We start from the raw sequence: 8,904 nt of genomic DNA, 5'->3' as shown, positions 1-8,904 counted from the left end.
TTTTTTTATTTTAGTATGTATGAGATCATTCATCACTATTACCTATTGCCCACAACTGTGTGGCAGATTTTAATATCTATCAATAAATAAATCTACCAATATCTCTACCATGAAAAAAAAATAATAAAATTAAAAGAACCTTACTTCTTTGTAATTTATGATAACCACTCTTTTAAAATACAGCAGCTTAGTGACTTAGTATTTTCACTAGTACAACGAACAGAATTACCTTTAATTATGATTTACAAAAACGATGGAAACAAAGTTAAAAAGAAGCAGTGAAGGGAGAACGTCTGAGCTTACAGTTTTTATTTTATTTCTTTTTACTAACAATGCTTATTGTTTATTGGAATCTTCATGTAATAAGTGATTAAATCAGTTAAGTAATAGAAACAAATAATCAATTGTCAATTGAAAACGAATTTTCAAAGTAAGTTACCTAGAGGGCCGAACATTGTGAGGAAGAAATCATGAAAAAATCATATTCTTAATTTTTTATTTCCTACTTTTACATCTATTTTGAGGTAAAATAATTTCCATAGTAGAACAAAAATAGAGGAGTTGATTTTATATTTTTTAATGATCGGTGATTCCGTTAGTGGTTGAAAATGGACTTGACGTATGATTTAAACATTTTTAGATAACGACCAAGTAAAACCTTTTTTACCATAGGTAGTTTAAAATTATAACATTGCCACTTTTTTTTTATGTGAATTTGAAAACATTAATGTTTATTTCCATTTATAAATCTCCATTGCAATAATTTATAATAGCCCTAACAACTGAACTCCTCCCTATATTGTTGTATTATATTGCACTATTGGAGAGAACAATGGCTGATCCCTAATCCACTAGAAGAAGAAGCGCTATTACCTGCTAAGTCTAAGCAATGATCGATTGCTCCCCCCCCCCCTCCCTCAGGAAATATAATCCTAATCTTTCGTTCTCCCCTCCCCATCCTGCTCCTTGCCGTTTATACAATTTAGCTCGAGCTAACTCGCAGCTCACTCCTCAATTATCCCTCCTTTATTCAATGGACAGATTTTCTATTGACGTCGTTACTCCCCATGATTCTACGCTGAAATTTTCAGTTATTGTGGTACTGGATAGACGATTGCTGGCAACAATACAAAATATGGAATTTTTATTATATATATGGTACTATAAGGTGAGAATACTTTTGAATGTACATATAGACATTCAAGATTTATTGTAGACATTTGTTATTGTTCTATTATACCAAATCTGAAAGCCAAAATTTAAAAGTTAAATAAATTCTATCATTTATTTTTTATCTTTAGGGAAGTCTCCATAAAATAAATGTTCTTCGCAATCTAGCGTGTTTACCTTGCAAATATGGAATAGAAAACTATATAGAAATATATAATAAAAGAGATTTGAAGAAACAAATTACAAAAAAATCTGGATTATCTCTCTAGGAAGTCTGGTGAGTCAATTCTTTTAAAATTTTTTGAGGTTAATAACTTCCATCATTTGAAATAAATTATTATTTATTCATTCGTGACATTGTACAACGTTTTGGGACCACTGCCCCATATAGAGAGAGAAGTGAAGATGCACAAATGGTTGACATGATTTCCTATATGAAATCATGAGATTTTTATAGTGCATGAGTATGGGACAGTGGTCCCGAAACGTTGTACAATGTCACGAATGAATAAATAATAATTTATTTCAAATGATGGAAGTTATTAACCTCACAAAATACAAAAAAATAAAAATGAAAAAGCATCTCTGTATATAGCAGTCGGTCAGTAACTACTCACTCTCTAAGTTAAGATTGTATCTCTAAAACTACAAAACCTATGAAGTTTAAAATATTTACAGTAGCTTCCCTTATGCTGCACATGAGCAATAGTTCTGACACAACAACACTAGAAAACCTAATAGGACATTATTTAAATAAGAGTAAATGTGCTAAAATATGAGCCCTATTAGAGCAATTTACGTCCAATGGATATCGAGATATGCAGTGACCGAGGAAAGTATTTGCACACCTTGTATTTTCTTTATAATATGATTTTAAATAACAATAAAATAGTTTGAAGTCCCTTAGTAAAAAGTACAATTAATACTTGTTAAAAAACAGTATAAATTTAATTAAAATATTGATCATAATAAAAATTAATTTAAACATAATATAAACACAAGGAAAAAAGTATTTGCATACTATGTTTATTTACTTTATCTTGTTTGTATGCTTGATTATAATTCTGTTCTTTTCTATCAGTTTTATAAAATATTTCAATCAATTAAGTTCGTTTTAATTTAACCGATCCTAATGCCAAAAACAAGTGAACTAAGTGCCGCTACTCGCAAAATAGCGGATTTGTTAGGTATTAATATTTCTACTGTAAGATACGTAATTAAGATATAAAGAAAGATGCACAACTGCAAATAACTGGCGCAAAGGACGTCCAAAAAAAGTAAATGAGAGGATGCAAAGAAAAAGCAAAATTTAGGCAATATAAAATCCTGGAGTTAGTGCAGGTGTCATAGTTAATATGGTCGAATTGACTTCTGGGGCTTTTGTGAGCACTACAACAATTAGAAATGTTTTAAATTCTAAAGGAATTTACATTTGGCTCCCGAGAAAGAAAACTTATATCACTGAACCCAATCGCACAAAAAAGTCGCTTATTTGCTAGGGTTTACATCAACAAGTCCATCTGTTTTTGGGAAAATGTATTATTCTCTGATGAGAGTAAATGTAATTTTTTTGAACCTGACGGCAGAAAGACGATATAGTGAAAGAAAAGTGAAGAATACAGGAAGCAAAACGTCTAAGTTACTGTAAAACATGGAGGTGGGACTGTAATGGTTTTGGGGACGCGTGGCTTATAATGGTGTTGGAAATCTCGTGACTATTGAAGGTTTAATTTTAAATGCAGAAGGTTGTGTCGTAACTAGTGCAGCCAAATTAGGAATTCAGGACCGGTAAATATATATTTTTATGCTTGATAATGATCCGAAACATACAGCAAACAAAACTAAAAAGTGGTTAATATTTAACATTCGCCAACAACTTGGCAGACTCATCAATTTTGATTAGTAATTATACAGTTTTCATTGCAGTAATAAAAAATTAGGGTGAAATAACTGACTTTTTTCTTCCGGGTACTAACTGTAGTGAAGGAAGCAAAACATATTAAGGATTTCTTCCTTGAAAATAAATGAATACAATAATGTAAACCCTTAGTGAAAGATTAAATAACGAAGAATACTGAAACACATTAAGGGGATGTTAGTTTATTAGAAGTGTATGAATACTCAAATTTAGTGTAGTAGTCGGGTCCCTTTCTCATCTGAATGAAAAAAGTCAGTAATTTACTTTCAGAATGATTACACATTCTCTATGTTAACCATACACATGGGAATATTTATGTAGTAAATACACTAGCGACTCTCTAATGTAATAAATAGATTTGCTGGTACATTTGATTCGTTAGGACAGATATTTTAGTTTGTTCGAGCTTTTTATTTTGATTTATCCATTGAGTTTCTCCTACTCTTTTGGTATGATGAAATCATACTCATTTCATTCCGTTCTACTTCAATCTATTTATATTGAAGTAGTTTCTAAGATTTTTTTATCAGTTTACTTTCAGTAAATCTAATATATTTTTTTTTTATTATTACAACCTTTTAAGTGTTTTGTAGAGTAAGTTCTCAGAACTTAGTAGAACAGATTAACGAAAATATATTGAAATTATGCAATTAGTCTTCGAATGATACCAATTAATCTTTGAATTTGACAGTTTTGGCCATAGTACATGACCATGAAATACATTTTTAATTACAACTGAGGGATTTATGTAACTTGGCTGTCTGTCGCAGGCGCAGAATTCTGTCTGCTTCACTGAGTTTTCAATGGCAGAATATTCAAGATATTATTGAAAATACTTTTAAAAAGTCATCTGCATTTTATATTACTTTTAATCAACTGATTTGTAATTATTACTAAAATACTATGGTAAGGTATAAATCAAGGAATATAATTGTCTATTTCAAGTGCTGCAGGCAATATGGGAATATTTTATGAATCAAACCATAAAATATAATATGTATGTACATATAATGTATGTATACATACATATCAATCTATAGTAATAAAAGAATTTTTTTTTTACCGTAAAAAAACAAACAGTAAAGAATCCAATCTTGCCTCTTTTGTATTTTGTGTCTGCCAAATAAGTAGAGATTCATATTCTCTTAATGTTTGATCATATTTATGGATCATAAGAGCATCATCCAGGATAGTCAGATGCATTGAGAATGTTCTTAGTGACGCCAATCTTATAAGGGACATGAATAGAACTTCTATCGATATTTTGATAATTACAATTATTTTTTAAAATTATATTTTAAATTAATAAAAATCAAATTAGGAATTTTACCCACATTGGAAAAACGAGAGTTCGCAGATTCGGTTTACCACTGACTTTATCCAGAAAATCTAAAAAATAGTTACCATACAACTGTCATTAGTAGAAACAAATTCAGATTAAATAATAAAAGATAACTCCAATATGATTATTGATGGATATCGGTCTAGATACAAATCGAGTTTTTCTCAAAAGTTTTGAAAATTCAGAAATGAAACTTGGTCGGTCGTAATTATATCGAGTGAAGCATATTTTAGTATAGAGTCAACTTCGTAATAACTTACTATACTTTTCCAACGCACTTGATTCTGAAAATTCCAATCGAAAGATATATTTTCAACGAAGGATTCTTATGGCATCAAATTTAAAAACAATTTTATATTATGATTTTCCTATCCGATGATGTAAAAAAAATAATTGCCTAAATTTTTTGACGATTCGCACATAAATGGTGCCGGAAATCGATCAATGAATAATAAAATTGTATAAGAATCAAATTTTCCGCAATAATCCATTATCATATTTTCAGAATCCTTGTCCAAATTCCTGGTATTTTCATTGTATATTTACGGTAAATGTAATTCTCATTCTCAAACGATTTAATACAACATGTTTATTTCCTTTTCCATATATTTTGCATGCAGAAGTCAAAAACTGTAAAAAAAAAAATGTACGTCATTTATAGGTTTACGACCCTTTGATTGGAATTTATCTTCATTTCGAAATGATCGAATTTTCCAAGTTCGAAAGACAAAACACTAATATTTCTCCTTCTCCTTCCACAATTGAGTCTTGGATCACTTTGTATTGATAACCAATGAGGCATACATGAATATGAATCATATTTTCAATTAATTTTATACTCCTTTCATTCAGGTCTGACTTTTATAATTCTGCATAGAATTTTTAAATTCAACGAATGATACATTTTTTTTTTAATGTCGTGATGAACAATACCAAATTTGTACTCACATTGTGCTCGTTAAAGTAAAAGGCACTTCAATTCAATCTGTTAATGAATAAAATAAAATTGCTTTTCAGAATCCTTCTTTAAAGGAACCAGAATGCAGGTGTTAGTTGGAAAATTTAATTTATTAAGCTGATAACGGGAATTGGCTGAAAACCTATGCCTAACTTACCTTTGTAAAACTTAGTTAAGTTAAATTCTACACCAACAAAAGGCCGAGGGGTTACTGAGGTTTATCAGTCACTTATTGATAAATTTGCTTTAATCTAATGATATTTTTAACTGAGGATGATGTGAGATATGTCGTCAGCTAGCGGCCCCTTAACACTTCAACGCGCCGTAATACAGCCAGTTTTGTCTAACTGTTTTGCGGGAATGGTAGCACAGCCCCCGAGGAGACAATCATATATTGTGATAGTACAAGAGCCTAAGAGGAGAAAAAAGGCAGTTATCTCACCCCAATTTTTGATTACTTTAATGAAAACTATGTATAATTACTAGTCAAAATTGATGAGTCTGCCAAGTATAGGTAAGGGGAATAAAAAATGGTGGCTGTCTCAAAGCGATAAAAAAAACTAATTTTTCATTCGGCGCTCTATATCTTAAAAAGTAGGAAAAAAACAAGAAAACCTTAGAGAACCTCATTTAAAGAAGAGTAAATTTTCTAAAATATGAGCCCTAATAGAGTTATTTACGTTAAATAGTTTTCGAGATGTAGTTTTTTAAAAAGCAACAATGTGGTTGCTTTTTTCAAAAAAGTTGTACATTTTTCATAAAAATGTTGTATAGGACGTACTGAAGATTAGTTGTTAGTGAATTTATTTTGAAAAATTTATACCTCAAAAACCATTTGACGTACAGAGGTCTACTAGCACTGAAATTAAAGCTAGTTTAATGAGCTATAAAGTAATTTATGATATTTATCTTCGTAGGAGTAGTTATTCTCATGAAATTTTCTAAAATAAATTGATTTATAGTTGTTCGGACAAATTTTCATTTGCCATATTTATATTCATATGTGAATATCATAAAAACTACTACCCCTACGAAGATAAGTGTCATAAACTACTTTATAGTAAGTTAAATTTCCTTTGTTTTGAGTGTTGGCAGACATATGTGCGTTTTAAGGATCTAGAGATATATTTTTCAAAAATCCAACATTATATACGAACAACTAGAAATTAATATTTTGTGAGTTTATTTTGTCAAATATAAAAAAAACTGCTACTCCTACAAAGATAAACGTTAGAAACTATGTTATAGTAAATTTAATTAGCTTTAGTTTGAATGCTGGCTGACATCTGTCCATCTAAGGGTTTCTGAATTAAAGTTTTACATAAATCAAACCATTGTCATTGATATAAATCAATTTATTTTAGCAAATATCATGATAACTACTATTCCTATGAATGTAAAATTCATAAACTACCGTATAGTACAATTATGTCGCTTTAATTTGTGTGCTAATAAACATCTGTACGTCACATAGTTCCTGAGATATAGATTTCTCAAAATAAATTAACTAACCACTAATCTTTCAGAAGATTTTTAACAAAATTTTGCTTTTTAAAAAGCAATATTTCGAGAAATATTGGAGGTAAATAGCTCTATTATGGGTCATATTTCTGTATATTTACTCTTCGTTAAATAATTTTCTCTTAGATTTTCTAGTGTTGTTGGTAGTTTTTGAGATATAGATCTTGAAACAGCCGCCATTGCCTATACTTGGCAGACTCATCAATTTTGACTTGTAATTATACCTAGTTTTCATTAAAGAAATCAAAAATTGGGGTGAGATAACTGCCGTTTTTTCTTACCGGCACTTGTGCTATGACCTTAAGCCTGGGCGTGCACTGGAACCAAAAAATCCATATTATCCTTTGTCCGAGAAGGGGCCACTATAATACGTTTAGGTTGAAGATCTGAAAAAAACACCCACTAGAGCCGACATTTGTCAGTCAGTTACCGATTTGTTTATTATTTCGAGATATTAAAAAAAAAAAAAAACCGAATGGATATGGAAGAATTGCTATTAAATAGTCCGACTCCTGGAGTGCTAATACTTTTTAATTAATTCTATTTACTTATCTCGAACACCTATTTTCTCAGTAACGGTTTTAACTGGTTTCAGCTGGTGGAAGCTGGTTTCCTTCGGACGTCCCAAAGCTGATAATTTTTGTCATGCATGTCCCACAAAGGAGGGTGTTCTTGAATAACACTAATCAGCGAGAGAAAGAGTAACTCAAAACGTAATTTATTTATGAAATTGCTCTTCCGGACGGAACCGGAAATTCATTTCCATTGGAATGTACCGTCGTTTGAACGTCTTCAGCTCATTCTTAATGAAATAGGCAGATCTAGTGGACGCGCTTCATGATCTTCATCTGTATGGGATTTGCCGGTTGTTCTTAGATTGAAACAGACCAAAGTATTTGGTTCCAGTAAATGGTCTAACTCCGTTTGATTCTACATTTTTTTAAAAAGCGAACGTCGTCATCGTTACAATCACTACGTATCTTCGCCGTATAAGGCATCATCTCCATTTCTCTAAATCTTGCGTAAGGATCTGCGAAAGCTCTTGTTTCCAAAAATGTCTGTGCATCGTCTTTATGCTCGCCTTCCCTTAGTCGTTATCGTTATCGAAAAATAATTTTTTAATGAGTAATTATCCATTCTTGCGACATGTCTAACCCAATGCAGTCTTATGTATTGTACCATATTCATTTCCATTTGCACTTGCAACAACTTTAGATTGTGCCTCAGCCTAAACTGATCACCATTCTTTAAAGGGTCAAATATTCTTCTTATGATTTTTCTGAAAAATTATAAAAACTCTCGGTAAAACTAAAAGTAATAATAAAAGAGAAATTTCTATTATACAGGGTCAATCAGCAATCTTCCAGTGAAAGTAATAATGTTCATAAGATATTTTGACTAGTGAATTAGCAAACCATTTTTAGGTTTTTAAGTCTATCTTCAACAGAAAATAAATACTCAAATATTCATTCCAAACATTATTTTTAAAAAGTTGCAGAAAGGTTTTGGATTTTTTTTTATTAAAATCACTTTATTTATTGATAGATATTACAATCTGCCACACAATTGTGGGCAATAAGTATAGTGATAAATGATCACATTCGTACTAAAATAAAATAAAATAAGAATAAAAAATAAAAAAATAAATGAAAAAAAAAGTACATACAAATAAATAAAATCTCTCTTAAAATATATACAAACAGAAGGTTAAAGAAAATTAACATAATCAAACTATGTGCACGAAAAAATAAATAAATAAAATAAAATAATCTCTAATCACATTTACACTATATACAATATTTACACAATCGACCTCATAAGATCCCAGCGCATTCCTCTCGCCGCATCACTGGTAATTTGCCAGTGGAGGCTGAGCAAGTGCTAAAAGCCGCAAACTGTTTTGGAATTAGGACCACAATGTGAATAACATACAATATCGCCTAGGAATAAACCTGTTTTCTCAAATTAAACTCCACCTTAAATTAAGCATATATA

At 30.4% G+C, this 8,904-nt stretch overlaps 1 protein-coding gene across 1 annotated transcript in view; it reads left to right on the top strand.

Moving 5' to 3' along the window:
• LOC106683131 (sodium- and chloride-dependent glycine transporter 2) overlaps positions 1-8,904 on the top strand; it is a gene marked incomplete in the record, with an annotated part of 123,457 nt that overhangs the window by 68,027 nt on the left and 46,526 nt on the right.

The sequence above is a fragment of the Halyomorpha halys genome, unplaced genomic scaffold (genome assembly GCF_000696795.3).
Source record: "Halyomorpha halys isolate HHAL.00 unplaced genomic scaffold, Hhal_1.1 Scaffold469.1, whole genome shotgun sequence".
Classification (NCBI taxonomy): Eukaryota; Metazoa; Arthropoda; class Insecta; order Hemiptera; family Pentatomidae; genus Halyomorpha; species Halyomorpha halys.
Note: the sequence above shows the minus strand (reverse complement) of the source record. Positions and strands in the feature narration are given on the sequence as shown.